The following is an 18,803-nucleotide window of genomic DNA, read 5'->3' on the forward strand; positions in this document are numbered from 1 at the left end:
TGGCACTCCCCTTTCCAATGTCAAGTCCCTTGATCAGGGACTGAGTGCCTTTGATTGAGGGAATCCCCCTTCCGAGCCGGAAGTGACAAGCTGGCCACACAGTTTTACCTGTCGTGCACACTTCATGACCACAGGCCTGCCCACCTCTGGGTTAATACCGGCAGCTGTGGGACGAGACCCTAAAGTTCTCAATAGATGGTCACTAAAGGGCCTCAATAAGCGGTGGGGTGGGAAGGTCAAACATGGGCCCTTCTCACCCACAGCTTAATCCTGGCAGAGGTGGGAGGGCGGCGGGGTTCAGGTACCCGTCATCCTGCCAAATTACATGCCCTACCCACCTCCAAGCTCACCACCAATGAGAGGAGAAGGTGCTGCCTGTTAACTGTTTCTCTCTTCACAGGTGCTGTGAGACCTGCTGAATATTTCCAGCATCTTCTGTTTTTATTGCAGTACTTTCCTTTTGTAAGAATGTATATTAATGTATTAGCCAATGTGATGTCCAATGCACAACAGAAATTAAACTCAATTATGTAAGATAGTAGCTGAATAAGAGTGGGTATTGGAGTGTAGCACAAACTTAATAATTCAGATTAGTAAAGTGTTGTTTGCCTGCATAAAACAATTCCACTTCAGAAATTATTCATTGGCTGTGGGACACTTAAGAGACATCCTGAGGACATGAAGGCATAAAAATGCAAGGCCTTTCTCTTTCTTTGTCTTGTGTTATCATCTAACCTGCAACTGAACTAAAGCTTCATAATGTATTCACAGTCCTCTGTTACCCCTCATGGAACACAGCTTCTGTCTTTCCTGTATCAACTCGAGCACAGCAAAGAAATGATGATGATGAATAAAAGGAGGAACAAGCAAGGTCAAATGTACAGAGAAAGTGAAGTAAATCATGCCAAAATAAGTGTAAAAAAATGTAATGAAGAGATAGAGGGATGTCATATGTGAACATAAATCTTCAGGCAAAGACACAAGGGGGATAGAAATAGAGCAGAGAAGAAGTCAAGGTTTGCTTTGTCTAGTGAGGTGAATGTTTCTGCGATATCACTTTGACTGACAGGGCAGTCAGTCTGCATCACCGTCCCGATGGTGACTTACTGGAAGCTTTCTGAGTCAGGTCACTGACAGGATAACTGGTCTACATCAATAGGAGGCAGTGTTTGTAACAGGCTTTTAAACAAAAAATTCCTTTCAAAATTACACAAAAACAGAAGTGAAGAAAACGACAATTATTTTACTTGTTTGTCCAAAACCACATCACATGAGGAAAGTGGCTGTGTGGAAATTTACTTTGATCACAAACTGTAAGCATGTGCAAATGAAATAAAAATGAGTCCAAGATTCTTGGGATATTTTGCTATGTTAAAGGTGCTTCATAAATGCAAGTTGTTGTTATTGAAACCCAAAATGTGTATTCCCAGGAAGCAGTAATAGCTTCAGTGTGTCATTGAGTTAAAGTGCTATGTAACAAAACTGTACAATAATTTCACACAATGTATGTATTTTTTTCTTTGAATGAAACAAAACATATGAATTTTTTTAATTCATTGATGGGATGTGGGCTTCATTGGCAAGGCCAGCATTTATTTCCCATCCCTAACTGCCCTTTGTTGAGGGCTGTTAAGAGTCAACCACATTGTAGTCTAGAGTCACATGTCGACCAGGCCAGATAAGGATGGCAGATTTCCTCCCCTAAAGGACATTAGTGAACCAGATGAGTTTTACACCAATCTATGACAGTGTCATAGTCGCTATTACCAATTATATTCCAGATTTATTCATTGAATTCAAATTCCACCAGCTGCCATAACTGGATTTGAACCCATGTCCCCAGAGCAATATCCCAGGGCTCTGGATTACTGGTCCCATGACGTTGCAACAATGCCATCATCTCCCCTGAAGTTTCTGATTGGAAGGATGTCTTCAGTAACGCACTAACAATGTTGGTGCAGACAGACAGCCACCCAACAAAAACAGCTCGAATCCCGATACTTCTTAGATTGGGCTGTGGTAGCTTTACAACTGGAAATTCTCAGGCCAAGGGAAATAGGATGAAAAGCACAGGTCAGATTATCCACAATCCAAACACAAAGTGAAGAATTTTACAGCCCCATTGCGGCAGGGGGCAGGGCCGTTCAAAACTCCATTGATTTCGGCAGAACCAGAAAATCTCGCCAGTGAGAGGGGCGGTAACATTCTGCCCTAAATTCTCAATGGAGTATGCTCAGTCTTAAAAATAAGATTAATGGCTTACTTCTAGAAAATGGTATGACAGGTGTACTGTAGGTGTACAGTAGGTTATGAACGTGGAGGGCTTGTGGCCCAGTGGGTAGTGTCCCTGCCTCTGAGCCAGAAGCTCCAGATTTGAGTCCTACCCGAGGATTGATGGCCAAAGATGGTGCATTTGTAACGGAGCCAAACAGGTTGCAAAACCTTGCAATGGCAGGCGGTAAGAGTGGGAGTGATTCCTGGTCAGCCGTGTAATGGTAAGAATGTTGGTGCTTCTGCCATCAATGCCTCTACCATTACTATCCATAGCCTCAGAACATAACATGCATGGAAAAGTGCATGTTGCCATAGTGATTTGGACTCCCTATGTGAACTGGAAGACACCAATAGATTATGAGTTTGTATAGAAAATTGCAAAACTGCCATGTGCCGGGTTGGAAAGTATATCAAGAGCATGGAAGGATATTATGGATTTATGGTCTGTTGTCCATCTGAAGCGTCAGTAAAATGCCACTTAGACCAAGTGCATCATATAACAATGGCAAAAAATAAAACTCCTATTTTCACAGTTGCTGTGTCATCAGCAGTTACCTCACTAGCACCACTTTCCCATGAGGCAGCCTGTGGAGGAGCTGAAGAGATGTCTGCCTGTATTTACATCTTCTATGGCAGGGTTACACTCACAGCCTCTTGTACAGAGGCAAAGTGTTAATTGCAACTCCTTTTTTATACCAGTAGCTGATAATGAACTTGGATATTTTTTATTCTAAAAATATTTTCTCTCTGTTCACTGGTGAAACAAGTTTTGGGTCAACGCAACTCTTGTGAATGTAACCCTTCCATTTTATGGACTTTATCTGAGGTGAGAGACAGCTCACACAATACAATCCTCCACCATTAAACACAACTTAAAGTAAACACAACTGCTTAAAATAATTTAATCTTCTGGATCACAAGGTAAGAATTGCATAGCAACAGCAAAAATGGACCTGTGAAAATTTCAGTATTCCCCGCACCACAATTTAAAACCATCTATTATATACGACAGTTGTTGCTTAGTTGATAGCTCTCTTGTCTCTGAGCAAGAGGGTTTGGGTTTGAGTTCGACTCCAGAGACTTGAGTATAAAATCTAGGCTGATGCTGCAGTGGAGTACTGAGAGAGTGCTGCATTGTTGGAGATGCTGTCTTTTGGGTGAGCTATTAAACCAAGGCCCTCTCAGGTGGGTGTAAAAGATCTGATGGTATTATTTCAAAGACGAACAAGGGGATTTCTTCCTGATGTCATAGCTTACATTTACCTCTCAACCAACGTCTCTAAATCAGGTTACTTGGCCATTGTCTCATTGCTGTTTGGGATCTTGCTGTGTGCAAATTGGTTGCTGCACTTCCTAGAGTACAACAGTGACTACACTTCGAAAATACTTCACTATCTGTAACGTGATTTGGGATGTCCTGAGGTCACGAAAAGCATTCAATAAATGTGCCTTTCCTTCTTTAAAGACGCTGTTTGGATAGTGACATTACACTGAAAACTCCCAGGGAAAACCCATTTCTTGTGTCAACATTTCCCAGTAGTGTCTCTAATGCCCATAGGTGGCACTGTGATTGACAGAAGGTTCTTGATGATAAAGTTATGTTGGGAGCTCATCACCACGCTCTTTCCAGAGCTAAGGTATTTTTACGCTGATTATCCAGTCAAAACAAAATCACCCCACGGTGGTGAGATCGTATCACTCCAATTCCTGGCCTAAACCCATTCCTTGTTCCAATGCCAAAACCAACGGACGCCCACAAACATCTTTCCCAATTCCCCTTCTGCCGGAGTTCATTGCAAGGTTCTTACACATGCTGAACTTTGTATCACCATGGAAACAACAAAGCAAATCAGCTCCAATGCCAGCTTGTCTGTGGATACATGTGGCACCGCCCAGCGTCACATTCCAGACATTCTGTCAGAAAACAAGCCAATGCTGCTCCACTCGGAATGTGATATAATCCCTGAGACTTTCCTCCATCTCTTGGGCTGAAATTCCTGACCCTCACGCCCACCAAACCACTGAATTCTCAAATAATCTAACCGCTTACAGTCTGATTGTCCCAATGGCCCTGCCCACCGGACAACCAGGTCTCTGCTCAGCTAGCTGTCCCGCTCGTTGCCTCGCTCCTGCCCTGCTACCCCCACGCTCACTGCCTTACTTGTCTCGCTCGCTGTCTTGCTCGTGTCCTGCTCCCCTCCCACTCGCTGCCCCATTTGCCGACTCACTGCAAATGTCCAAAAGAACCATTGATTCGCTGTTTCCACACCAGGTAACAGGGATTTTAAAAAATTTATTCATTCATGGGATGTGGGTGTCGCTGGCCAGGCCAGCATTTATTGCCCATCCCTTATTGCCCTTGAGAAGGTGGTGGTGAGCTGCCTTCTTGAACCGCTGCAGTCCATGTGGTGTAGGTACACCCACAGTGCTGTTAGGGAGGGAGTTCCAGGATTTTTACCCAGCGACAGTGAAGGAACGACAATGTATTTCCAAGTGGTGAATGACTTGGAGGGGAACTTGCAGACTGAGGAAAGACTTGTTGGGGATCGGGTGAGAGACTCGTTGGGGATTGGCGGAGAGACTCCCTGGGGATCAGGGAGAGAGACTCACAGGGGATCGGGGGAGATACTTGCTGGGGATCAGGGAGAGAGACTCGCTGGGGATCGGGGGAGAGACTCACTGGGGATCGGGGGAGAGACTCACTGGGGATCGGGGGAGAGACTCACTGGGGATCGGGGGAGAGACTCACTGGGGATCGGGGGAGAGACTCACCGGGGAACCTAACTCCTGTTTATAGATTAGTTCTTATGGGAAAATCTGGTTCACTTCATGTTGTTTTGTTTAAACTTGTCCTTGTAAAGAATGCATTTAGGACATTAAGTGAGGAATTACTGTACATGCACTAAAGTACCAGCCTAGATTTTGTGCTCTGGAGTGGGACTTGAACCCTGACTGGGCGATAGTTGCCACCACTGGGACACGACCAGTGTACAGTTACAAGAAAATCAGCATTTTAATGAAAAGTTTACCGCTTACAGCCAGAGCACCCCCCACTCTATTTGCTCTAGAAAGGATGAGTACTAGATCAAACTGTCTTTCACTCTATATCCTCCTTAATTCACCACAAAAACAACTGATCAGATCTCTATGAACTCAAGGAGGGGACTGTTCTCATCCAGGATGCTGCAGAACGGGAAGGAACATGCTGGTTCTGTGTGACCTCTAAGGACTTTAGGTAGAAACACGAACAATTGATAAAAACAAATCCCTGGATTTAGTCATCGCCATAAGCTAGAAAATTAACATTTCCACACAAACACAACTTCCTCTATTCTTGGAGCAGTCATTAAAATAATGGGCTTTACTAAGACAAAGTTTGAAAATGCAATAAAATATTGGGTTTCAGGTGGTTTGCTGTCCATGACTTCCTGTGTTATTTTGAGGATAGGCAGGACCTGCTTCTCCCAGGTGGATGAGGGAACTGACAGCCAATGTTTTAGGTGATCTTTCTCACTCAGCATGTGCAGTGTAGATATTTCATTCACTCAGCGGCATTTTTCAAGGCCCAAAATTATTGTTGCAAATCACTAGTAACAGGACCAGCATCCAACAAAAGTGACTAGTCCCTAACAAAAATTATTGTCATACCAACTCTGTATCAGAATTATTCGGAGACAAATTAGCTGCACTGATTTACATGAGCCTTTGTTGAATCACTGATTGATCCCAAACACTCCCCAAACCCTTGTATTATGTCCTCATTTAAACACATACATACTTACAATTTAGGAGCAGGAGTAGGCCACTCAGCCCCTCGAGCCCGCTCTGCCATTCAATAAGATCATGGTTGATTGTAACGTTAACCCCACATTCCCACCTACCCCCGATAACCTTTCACCCCCTCGCTTACCAAGAATCTATCCATCTCTGCCTTAAAAACATTCAAAGACTCTGCTTCCACCACCTTTTCAGGAAGAGAGTTCCAAAGACTCACAGCCCTCTGAGAGAAAAAAATTCTCCTCATCTCTGTTTTAAATGAACAACCCCTTATTTTTAAACGGTTCTAGATTCTCCCACAAGAGGAAACATCCTCTCCACATCCACCCTGTTAAGACCCCTCAGGATCTTACATGTTTCAATCAAGTCACCTCCTACTCTTCTAAACTCCAGCGGATACAAGCCTAACCTGTCCAACCTTTCCTCATAAGACAACCTGCCCATTCCAGGTATTAGTCTGGTAAACCTTCTCTGAACTGTTTCCAACACATTTACATCTTTCCTTAAATAAGGAGACCAATACTGTACATAGTACTCCAGGCGTGAGGCTAGCTGCTGAGTCTGTACACTTGATGGCTTTGTTGTGTTCATATTTAAACCACCATATTATTCCACCTTGGGCAAATTGAATGAGGGGAGATGGTGGTATAGTAATGTCACTGGACTAGCAATCCCAAGGTCCAGGCTAATGCTCTGGGGTCATGGGTTCAAATCCCACTACCGCAACTAGTGGATTCAAATTCAATTCACAAAAAAGAATCTGGAATTAAAAGCTATTCCATGAAACTATCATCAATTGTACTTTAGGGAGGGAAATCTGCTGTCCTTACCTGGTCTGGCCTACATGTGACTCCAGACCCACAGCAATGTGGCTGACTCTTAATTGCCCTCTGAAAGGGAGGAAAAGCAATTAGGGATGGGCAACAAATGCTGGCCTTGCCAGCGACACTCACATCCCCATGAACAAATAAACACTATTGATATTCTCACTATTACTGGCTCTTTGTTAAACTAATTAGTCACAAAGTCTTGCAAATCAGCTTGAGCTTTGAATATTATGTAAAATTAGATTCAATATAGCCCATTTATTCTAAAATCTTAATACTGTGAGTTTAAAACAAAGATGAATCCTTCCCATTAGCATATCATTAATTGCATTAAAATATTAAGCACATTGTACCTTGATTCCAGACTTGCACAAAGTGCAGTAGTGGGTGGGATAAAGGACGTTTTACCTGCTCTCCGCAATGTTGGGTTTTTATGCCACATTGTCCCATTCCCAGTGCGTTCTGTTTCATTAATTATGCATTCCCGGGAAACGCGCCAGTTCGCTGATGTGGCAGGCCTCTGATTTGCCCGCCCTGCCATTACCCCTTAAATAGTCTGGGTGCCATATTTAAAGGGTGTCCCTGCACAGAGCTGGCACTCTCTAAGGCAACGGAAGCTGCTGCAAAGGCATGGCTGCCGAAGGGAGGAAACATGTTACCCCCAAATTTGGTGACGCCTGCCTCAGACCCCTACTGGACGCAGTGGAGGCCCACCCTGAAGTCCTCTACCCTGCTCTGGGTGAAGGCCAGCAAGCAAGGTCACCAATCCAGCATGGGAAGCGGTGGCAGCGGTGGTCAGTGCCAACGCCCTTCAGAAGAGGCAGCCACCCAGTGCCAAAGGAGGATGAATGATCTCCTCCATTTCGCCTGGGTAAGTCACTCTCCTCATCAGTCTCAACTCACACACTCTCAAACCCATCACACACCCACAGGGCCCTCACTGCCAGTTCAAGGGACATCACCATTCACTCTCTCACACACACCTTCATCTGTCCTGCAGATTGTATCCTCATCCCATCCATGGCACTACTCACCACCCACACACATGCCAGGCATCCTTCTCACCTGGCCTGGCAGGCGTCCTGCTTACACTCTCCCCATCTGTCTTCATGCAGGACAAGCTGGCACACAACAAGAGGGGGAGATAGGTGAAGCAATGCCCGACATCAAGGTCCTCAGAGACTTTGAAACCAGAGCCATCTAGCAGGCCGGCGAGGATCTGGACCGGTCCTGTGCTGACAGTGAGGTTGGCGCTGCTCTGCCAAGTGAGGATCCAGCAGTGCAACATCCATCAGACAACCATGCTGTGAGTGATGTGTCCTGTTTCACAGTCCCCTGCCAGGCACTAATTATCTCTCCTTGCTTTCGCAGGCACATCTGGGAAACAGCCGAGGGGGTCCACAACCCAGGTCCTCAACCCAAGCCCTGGAGGCACCTCGGAAGAAGAATTTGATGACAAACTAATTGACGATTCGCCACAGCGCTCACCCACACCCTCCACCAGCGCAGAGACACACACCTCGGTGGATCCTAGTTCTAGAGTAGCCTCAGGATCACAATCTGGTGAGCACATCGCACTGTCTGGTCCACAGCAGGCAGCAGCAGGGACTTCCCAGGTCCCCGGCACTCGGAGGACTGCTGGAGGCCCGAACATTGCTGAGTCCGAGTCAGATGATGAGCCTCTGAACTCGGTCATGTCACAGTTGCTGGAGCTGTAAAGACAAGCTCGGGAACATCAGGAAGGGATGTCCGCTGCACTCCTCAGATTTCAAGGCATGATGGAGGAGTCCGTCCGCCTTCAGGCTGAGGTGATAGCTCTGGAATATCAACGCACCGAGGGCAACACTGGTAGAAAGGTAGCCCCATGGAGACCTTGGTCCAGGACATCGCGCCTGAACTGCTGTGTGGGCTGAACTCCATCGCTGATGCCCTAGTTGGTCTCCAACTGTGTCAATGCGAGAGGGACGTGGGGCAGCTCGATCTCACTCCAGCTGCCCCTTCTCCTCCAGGAGTCAGCCAGGGGCCCACGGGCACCCATAGGGAGGAGGATCAGCAGGTGTACCCCCCCCCCCGGGGCCATCCATCCAGGTGACTCCAGAAGTGTCCAGCCCATCCAAATTCCCTCTTCCTGTGACCTCAGCAGCTCCAGCTCCACAGACCAAGGAGGGTGCCACTGCCACACAGCAGGACCCCGAAAGCAGACCGGGGCCCTCCAGGTATTGGCCCTCCAGAGGACGCCAACCGAGGTCACCACAGACAGGGCGTCACAGTCAGCAGGCTGCCTCCACCTCCGCTGTGGATATCCGGGGAGCATCAAGACATAGCGGCAGGGTTAGGGAGGTTAAGAAGAATGACTTGCACAGCCTGGGCACGGATGTTAATCACTTGTACATAATGTTCACTATTGTCAATGAACTCCCAGAAATGTCTCCCTGCCTATGGCTCCTTGTTCTGATGAGCTCCAGGATCCTGCTGTTCTTCCCTTTGCAGGATCAAAGTGAGTGGGTGGGTTAGCATATGTATCCTCAGGACCTCTGTTGGTTAAGTCTCAAGCCGCTTCACACATGCAGGAGAGTGCCAGCCACTCCTTGGATGGCCAGTGTGTAATGTGCCTCATGGCTGTCAGGAACCCTACTCACCTCCGCCCCACTCCACCTGACCGATTGGTGGCAGCTTTGCCCTTTGGACTGCAGGCTGTGCTCTCAGCTCAGGCACAGACATCCTCCTAACCCACACTGCAAGGCTGCCCTGTTAGCTTGAACCATCATGGATACTGGTCCAAAACTTAACAAAGACATTGTAAGGGGCTGTGAGCGTCTCTGCCAGTGACTGTGTCATGGCCCCTTTCACAAGGGGATTGTACAACTTGTCCAGTCAGACAATTGTTCAGTTGGCTCTTAAAACACACATTAATTTGCAGTCTGCACCTGAGGGGTAAAAAGTTCTGGAGCATTTGGTGGCACTTTCATGCTTTTGTGTTGCTTGAGTGGGGGAAAAGCTTCAGAGGCCCAACTGCAAGCCTATCAATGGAGCTGCAGCTGAACGGTCTCAGCTGTGGAAGAACGCTCACTTTTAACAAACTTTTCCAAATGCCTGGCCGCTTCCCTCACCCCCTCCCCCCTCCCCTACCCCCACCCGCCCTGGCATGTGCTTGTGTACTTTCTTCAGCCTGTGCTGCCTTGTACCCCACCCACTGATCTGACCCGCACTGGAACCCTTACCCCGGCACCTCTCTGAAAACCAGCCGGTAAAAAGTATCTTCCCTGTGCCCCCACCTCGAATCCACAGTGCCTCTTTCTTGATGTCCTATGGGCGATGCTCACGAACACTGCACAAGGTTGTGTGCACTCACCTCCCAGATCCCCTCAAAGTTCAGGTCACCAGGTACACGCCTTTTAAAGGCAATCGTGAAGCCGTTCTGAAGTCACACCGACGTGGGTGGTAAGTTTGATGTGGGGTGATGATTCCGGCGAGCAGGGCTTATAACTAAATGCAAATGTATTAAAATGACATTCCTGACGTTCAGTGTTGACGGGTGGAGCGGATGATCACAAACTGGTTTCATGATGGCATTTAACCGATTTTTGGTCTTCTCGCCGTCTTGTCGAGTTTCCTGCCCGTCTGAGGCCAACAGGGCTAGAACGTTCCAGCCTTTGCTTTGAAATGTCCTCAAGTCTTCAAACATTTTGGATTACATGAGCGTGACTGAAGCACATTTTGGAGATAATTGTCTGATATATACATCAACTGTGAGGTGAGAGTGACTGCCCTTGATATCAAGGCAGCATTTGACCGAGTGTGGCATCAAGGAGCCCGAGCAAAACTGGAGTCAATGGGAATCAGGAGCAAGACTCCCCGCTGGTTGGAGTCATACCCAGCACAAATGAAGATGGTTGTAGTTGTTGGAGGTCAATCATCTCAGCTCCAGGACATCACTGTAGGAGGTCCTCAGAGTAGTGTCCTAGGCCCAACCATCTTCAGCTGCTTCATCAATGACCTTCCTTCCATCACAAGGTCAGGAGTGGGGGTGTCCTCTGATGACTGCACAATGTCCAGCACCATTCGTGACCCCTCAGATACTGAAGCAGTCCATGTCCAAATGCAGCAAGACCTGGACAATATCCAGGCTTGGGCTGACAAGTGGCAAGTGACATTCACGCCACACAAGTGCCAGAAAATGACCATCTCCACCCCTTAACATTCAATATCATTACCATCACTGAATCCCCCACTATCAACATCCTGGGGGGTTATATTGACCAGAAACTGAACTGGACTAGCCATATAAATACCGTGGCTACAAGAGCAGGCCAGAGGCTAGGAATCCTGCAGTGAGTAACTCACCTCCTGACTCCCCAAAGCCTGTCCACCATCTACAAGGCACAAGTCAGGAGTGTGATGGAATACTCCCCACTTACCTAGATCAGTGAAGCTCCAACAACATTTAAGAAGCTTGAATGTTGTTGGGAGCACAAGAAGCACAAAGCAGCCCACTTGGTTGGCACCCCATCCACAAACATTCACTCCCTCCACCACCGACACACAGTAGCAGCAGTGTGTACCATCTACAAGATGCACTGCAGGAACTCATCAAGGCTCCTTAGGCAGCACCTTCCAAACCCACGACCACTACCATCTAGAAGGACAAGGGCAGCAGAGACATGTGAACACCACCAACTGGAAGTTCCCCTCCAAGTCACTCACCATCCTGACTTGGAAATATATCACTGTCGCTGGGTCAAAATCCCGGAACTCCCTCCCTAACAGCACTGTGGGTGTACCTACACCACAGGGACTGCAGCGATTCAAGAAGGCAGCTCACCACCACCTTCTCAAGGGCAACTAGGGATGGGCAATAAATGCTGGCCTAGCTAGTGATGCCCACATCCCATGAATGAATTAAAAAATAAATTGAAATGAATGAAAAGGAGTGAAATTGCGTAGACTACTTACTTCAATGAAACAATCACATCTTGTGATGATTTAAAGTAGCCACAGATGACAATATGTGACAAAACGTCTAGAAAAAATAAAATTATTCACGTTGGCCCTTGAACAATCTTACTCAGTCTTGTCTTGATTGACAAGGGAGTCAAAGGGTATGGGCGTAGGCAGGAAATAAGAGACCACAATCAGATCTTATCAAATGGCAGAGCAGGTTCGAGGGGCCAAATGGCCTACTCCTGCTCCTAATTCGCTTGTTCACACATTAACACTTAGCTAGATTGTAAATTATAAATGTATAAATAAGAAAAGGCTTGTAGTTATTAAATGCATTTTGCAACCTCAGGACATCCCAGAGCATTTTACAGCCAATTAAGTACTTTTTTTGAAGTTTAGTCACTTTTTATATTGTAGGAGACACAGTAGACAATTTATACACAGCAAGATCCCACAAGGACTAATGGAATAATCACCAGATAATCTGATACATTAATGTTGGTTTATGGGTAAATATTGGCTAGCACTGGAAATGTTTCTAGTAAAGTACAGAATGTGAAAAAAATGCAAAGATATGAAGAATAAACTGAAGAAATACTTCACAACTGGGGGTGGATTAAGGGGGGGGTTACCACAATATGGGAAATTGCTTAATTTGTAGCTCTCAACAGACAAAGCAAAGTCGTACTATTGTGTGAGATATGTGTCGAAAAATTTCTTCAGCACAGGAACAGTTACAGCTTTTCTATTCTTATTTTACTTCAGCAAAAAGAAAACGAGTCTGGTTTGTCTGCCAGAATTCCATTATTGTCACAACAATTTTAATGTTTAAAACGTAACTCAACTTTTCAAACCCATTTGTTGAATCACTTTACTCTGACCTCATTTATTCAGCAGTTTTCAACTACTGAAGCGTGTACTTTTTAAATGAACAAATGTTATGTTGATTGAACAACAGCCAAGGTGCTGGTCATAGATAAACAAACGCTTTCACTGCAGAGCTGAGAATAAGATGGAAATATCTATGTAGATCACACTACGCATGCTAGTAATTTGTACCAACATTGCTTATAACACACAGTTTACTCCAGAAATAAAACAAGGATCAGTTTTATGTTCTAGATTGCAGCAGTTTGTGTGAGATTTCATGTAAAGCCAATATATATATGGACACATTCTTCTGTTTCCTGTGGTTTTTGGCACACATGTACTGACTGAGATCTGAAGGAACAATTTTCCCATTCCTACAGAACAAAAGGTCTTAGCCCAGACAACCAATTAGCAAGTCTTAAAAAACATTCTTTTTTTGTCGTCTTACTTAGTGTTCACCGCTCCATGCAACATTCCCTTTGCTAAAATGTGAATTGATATAATAAACACATTATTCTTTGTTAGGTTTCTAGCTTTCCCCTGAACCCTTTAACATATGTGCAGCAAAATGACAATTTGAATGAACAGGTCAATACCACCCATGAACAGAAATGTGCACGTTTAAGTGCGGTGTGAATAAGATTGCCCACCACAGGGACTTGTTTTCTTTTTTCCACTGTATTTTACTATGGAGATACTGAGCTACTCACCACGTAGCACACAGTGAGGTGTGTCAGTAAGTTATGAGGGGGATGCAAAGAGGTTGCAAGGGATAAAGACAGATTGAGTGAGGTAGAAGGGATGTAATGTGGAGAAATGTGAAGCTATCCACTTTGGTAGGGAAAATAGAAATGCAGAATATTTTCAAATAGTGCCAGACTGGCAAGGGTTGGTACTTAGAGGGACTCGTGCACAAATCTCAAAGCTAACATGCAGGTATAGCAAGCAATTAGAAAGCAAGTGGTTTTTAGGCTTTATTACAAATGGATTGCAGTATGAGAGTAAAAAAAGTGTTACTGTAACATATAGGGGCAGGATTTTTCAGATGACAGGGTTGCTCATCTCACCATCCAAAGAGTTGGCGGGGAACACATCCTGGCTGATACCAGTCCCCCTGCAGCCATCTAACGTTCCATGAGCCTGAACTTCGGCCCTTCACTCAGAAGGAAGCCCCACCTCAGAGAGCTGCCGGCCAATCAGATTGGTCCAAGCAGTGGCCCCTGCTGGGCCTACAGGCTGTCCCAAGAGAAAAGGAGCTAATGGAGACCAGGCTTCAGATAAGTCTGGGTTAGCAATGAGGCCTGGCTGACAGGCCACAGCAAGGGGGGGGTGAGGGACCAGGCTTGGGAGGCCAGGCCAGGGAGTTAAAATGGGGTTTAAGCTTGTGGGGGGGGATGCCTCCGATGGGCACAGGGGACCCCAAAGGAGGTTGTCCCCCTCTTTCCAGACACCAGCTCATGAATTGGCCACTTCAGGGCCTCGATAGGCTTAAGCGTGAGTGGCCGGGCACTTCCATCGTGCCCCCGTAACACGGGAGACATGCAGCGGGTGCGTGCTGGATTAGATGTTGGGTCCACCATCCCCGGAACGAGTGCTGGGCAGCCGGGCACAGAGGTGGGGCTGGGTGGAGGCCCTGCCTCGGTACCCCAGCACTAGGCTGAAGTTATCTAAAAAATGATTGCAACAAAATACAGCCCTCCAGCCCTCATCCCTCCTCACACCTGCCATGTCCCTTGCCAACCTATGCCACCTCATGCTCACCTCCCACCTCCCATGGACCCTCATACCCTCCATGCCAACCCATGCTCCCCCTCAACCTCATGGCCCTTTATGCCAACTTAGTGCCAACTTATGCCCCCCACCCAGCACCCTTTACCCTTACCTCCCCTCCATGCCAACTCACCTAGTGTCCACCATGGGCAAACATCAGGAGCCATGCTGACATAAGATAAAATTATGTGTCTATTGATGGTGTAGCTATTGAAAAAAAACTCTCATAGATTAAAAAAAACATTCAATACATGGAAATTCCTTCAACTAATTTCTTATGAAAACAAACATTTCACTTAAGCACTTAATCTCTTAAGAAAACAAATATTTCTATTTTATAATCATTTAGAGCTGTCAACTGCTCACTTAACAGGCACCCCTCTATGATATGTTAGGTTGTAACATCAGTCATGCAGCTATAATGATACCGTAAGGCTTATGTCAACAGATAGAGCGAAATAGCAGGCACTGAGTTTTTTTTAAATTTAACATTTAAAAAAATATTAAATCCCAGCAAAGTTAAATCACTTGACAGCTTTGACAGTTCCAATAGGTTACACACAATCATGGGCAGAATCTTCTGTTCAGCGTGCGGGGGTGGGCTCCACAGGGCGACATGTAAAATGATGCGTGGTGACGTCAGGCTAATCTTTCATTCAGCGGGCGCGCACCGGAGTTGGCTGCATGCCCACTGAACTGTCAAAGGCCTGTTAAGGCCATTAATAATCTAATTAACCAATGAACAGAGCTGCCGGTCCAACCTTAAGGTTTGTCGGGCAGGCGAAGAGCCCAGGCGGCCTTCGCATTTTTCAGGAAACCTCGTCCACGGGCGGGATGAGGTTTCATGAAGGATATATTAATTCAATAAAAATTTTCATAAAAATTCATAAACATGTCCTAGGGGACATGTCTGAATTATTTTATTTTTTCTCTATTTCAATGTTTCATTTTGATCTTAATCTCCAAGAGGCAGCTCTGTGCCCCAGGGAAATTTCTGCGCTCTTTCGTGCGCATGCACGCAGGCCCTGACTCTCCCTCCTCCCCCTGCCCACACAGGGAGCGCTCAGCGCTACCGGGCACGCGTTACGCTGGGCGGGCCTTAATTGGCCTGCCCACGTAAAATGGCGGCATGCAGACGTTCGTGGGTGGCGATCAGCTCTGTGCCCGCCTGCACCCGCTCCTGACTGGCCCACCCAACGCAGAGAAAATTCTCCCCCATGTATACTTTTATAAATCCCAAAAGGTGCCTAACCCACCCAAAGGGGCGCCTCACCTCTCCCAGCGGTGTCCCTGGACCACATCCAAAGAGGTACCTTACTTCTCTAAAAGGGCACCCTGGCTATCCTACCAGGTCTAATCTGCACACTGTGTGTTTCAGGCACCTACCTCAGCAAAATCTCGTGAGTGCAGGCAGCTGCTGGTTTATATGGGCAGCTTCCCCTGTGAGCCATGGATGTGAGGCTTAGAATCTGTCCCCATCCCCCACCCCCTGCAAAAATGGCACAGGCCTGGTTCAGGGGGTGACACTTCCAGATTCAGGCCTCTGCCAGCAGTTGCGTGCAGTCAAAGAGCCTCTCCATCCGTGTGAAAATTCAGGCCAGTACGCTGCACTCTGTCAGATCTTGTCATTCAGGCAAATACAAATTATTTATGAATGAGAAAATCGTACAGAACCTTAGCACACAAAACTACTGCTGCCATATTTGTCTTACTCAACAAGAAGGACAAATCCATTTCAAAACAATGACATTTCTCACTCTTCATCAGTTCCTTTCAATAAATTTTGATCTGCATCTCTGGTGAATTGTTATCCAGCAAAGAACTCCACTGATTCCCTCTTGGCTGTGTCCAGGAAATACGAAATACAAAACTGGAAACTAAAATACTCAAGGAGATAACCCTGTCTATCAGCCATATTCTGTTGAAATTCCAATTTAATATTAATGTTTCAATTCATTTCTGAGGCAACTGGTGTTAACTGTTAATATAAGTAACTATGTCGCTGTGCAGAACTGCCTGACCCAAACGGATTCTTGAAAATGTTGACACCTCGAGACATTTTGTGTACAGTCTTTCTCCCTGACATGAGAACAGAGGGATGCAATAGCACAATAGTTTTGGCAACCAAGATTGGCTATGTTAGAAATGAATAATCAGGGTTATATATTTGGATGGAGATCAATATTACCAGAATTCATCAAAAAATTATGCAACAGCATAATATAAATGTTCTAATACATTTAAACTAAGTATAGTGTGATTTCCCGTTCACATAGGGCATTGTTGTGTTGTGTGTTGTGTCTATCTGAGATGTGACATGTGATGGTGCTCCTGGGGGACAAAGGCTTTTGAGCTTTCTTAAGTTTCAATATGTTTTTATTATTTTTCTTGGCATTATGAGAAATTAATAACTTTGGTCAAAGTACCATGCAATGCTTATAAGAGAGTTAAAGTGGTCAAGCTGGAGCAGGGACATAACTTGAGCGGCGGCTGGAGTCCATGCTGTGTATCGGTGAGGCAGACGGCCAATTGGATAGCACGTTTTGGGAGGTGGTCACACTGCAGGCCAGAAGCGCACAGCCAGGGAGGGAATGGGTGACCGCCAGGCAGTCTAAGAGAACCAGGCAGGTGGTGCAGGAGTCCCCTGAGTCTATCCTGCTTGCCAATCGGTTTCCACTTTGGATGCTGATGGTTAGGACGGTTCCTCGGGGGAATGCAGCCACAGACAAGCCTGTGGCACATGGGCGGCTCAGCTGTACAGCCGTGGGGGGAGGAAGAAGAATGGAGGGACAATAGTGATAGGGGATTCCATAGTCAGGGGATCAGACAGGCGCTTTTGCAGCAGTAGACATGACTCCGGATAGTGTGTTGCCTTCCTGGTGCCAGGGTCAAAGATGCCACAGAGCAGCTGCAGGGCATCCTTCAGGGGGAGGGGGATCAGCCAGAAGTCGGGGCCACAGTGGTACCTACGACACAGGTAGGAAGAGGGATGAGGCCTGAAAGCAGATTTCAGTGAGTTAGGAAGGAAATTAAAAGGAGGACCTCAAGGGCAGTAATCTCAGGATTACTCCCAGTGCCATATGCTAGTGAGCATAGGGATAGGAGGATTGATCGATTAAATATGTGGTTAGAGAACTGGTGTAGGAGGGAGGGCATCAGATTTCTGAGGCATTGGGATCGGTTCAGGGGCAGATGTGACCTGTACAAGCTGGACGGGTTACACCTTAACAGGACTGGGACTGATATACTCACTGGGAGATTTGCTAGTGCTGTTTGGGTGGGTTTAAACTCGCTTGTCAGGGGAGTGGGAACCTGAGGGGTGGCCTAAATTGGAAGGAAGTAAAGTTGGTAGCAGAAAGTGGTAGTGAAACTAGAAGGCGGGAGAAACAAAGCAGAGCATTGAGTATGCTTCAAATGTGGAATGATGTCAAAAAGACAAGGGCCCTCTACCTGAATACACTCAGCATTCACAATAAGGTAGATGATCTAAAGGCACAAATAGAGGTAAATGGGTATGATATAATTGCCCTTACGGAAACATGGCTGCACGGTGACCAAGGCTGGGAACCGAATATTCAAGGATATTCGACGTTTAGGAAGGATAGACAAGAAGGAAAAGGAGGTGGAGTTGCTGATTATAAAGGATGGGATCATTCCATAGTAAAGGAGGAGCTCAGATCGGAAGAACAATGGGTGGAATCTGTTTGGGTGGAGCTAAGAAACAGCAAAGGGCAGCAAACATTGGCTGGAGTTGTTTATCGGCCGCCAAACAGTAGCGGTAATGTGGGGCATGGTACTAATCAGGAGATTAGAGAAGCGTGTAGCACGGGTAATACAGTCATCATGGGTGACTTCAATCTGCATATAGAGTGAGTAAACCAACTGAGCACTGATGCTGTGGAAGACAAGTTTCTGGAGTGTGTTAGGGATGGTTTTCTAGAGGACAGGCTATTTTAGATCTATGTAATGAAAAAGGGCTAATTAATAATCTTGTTGTAAAAAAGCCCTTAGGGATGAGTGACCACAATATGATAGAATTTTACATTATATTTGAAAGTGAGGTAGTTCACTCTGAAGCCAGGGTGTTAAAGTTGAATAAAGGAAATTATGAAGGCATGAGGGATAAAATGGCTGAGGTGGATTGGGAAAATACATTAAAAGTTTGACTGTACATAGGCAATGGATAGTCTTCAAATAACTATTACACAGCTTACAGCACCTATACATTCCTTCAAGGTGCAAAACCCCCCACCAAAGAATCAGTCAACCTTGGCTGACAAAGGAAGTTAAGGATTGTATAAGATTAAAAGAAAAGGCTTATAAAGTTGCCAGAAATAGTAGTAA

General features: G+C 46.1%; 1 protein-coding gene across 10 annotated transcripts in view; it reads right to left on the reverse strand.

Annotated features, from left to right (window-relative positions):
* LOC144699607 (rho GTPase-activating protein 44) overlaps positions 1 to 18,803 on the reverse strand; it is a 342,828-nt gene that overhangs the window by 150,047 nt on the left and 173,978 nt on the right. Inside the window, exon 1 of one of the 10 annotated variants that reach the window (XM_078570668.1) lies at positions 16,217 to 16,279. The exons of the other annotated variants lie outside the window; for them this stretch is intronic. The gene's annotated coding sequence lies outside the window, so the exon portion shown is untranslated. Of the gene's footprint in view, positions 1 to 16,216; positions 16,280 to 18,803 lie in introns of those variants that run through there. 10 annotated transcript variants of the gene reach the window in all.

The sequence above is a fragment of the Cetorhinus maximus genome, chromosome 24, assembly GCF_964194155.1.
Source record: "Cetorhinus maximus chromosome 24, sCetMax3.hap1.1, whole genome shotgun sequence".
Classification (NCBI taxonomy): Eukaryota; Metazoa; Chordata; class Chondrichthyes; order Lamniformes; family Cetorhinidae; genus Cetorhinus; species Cetorhinus maximus.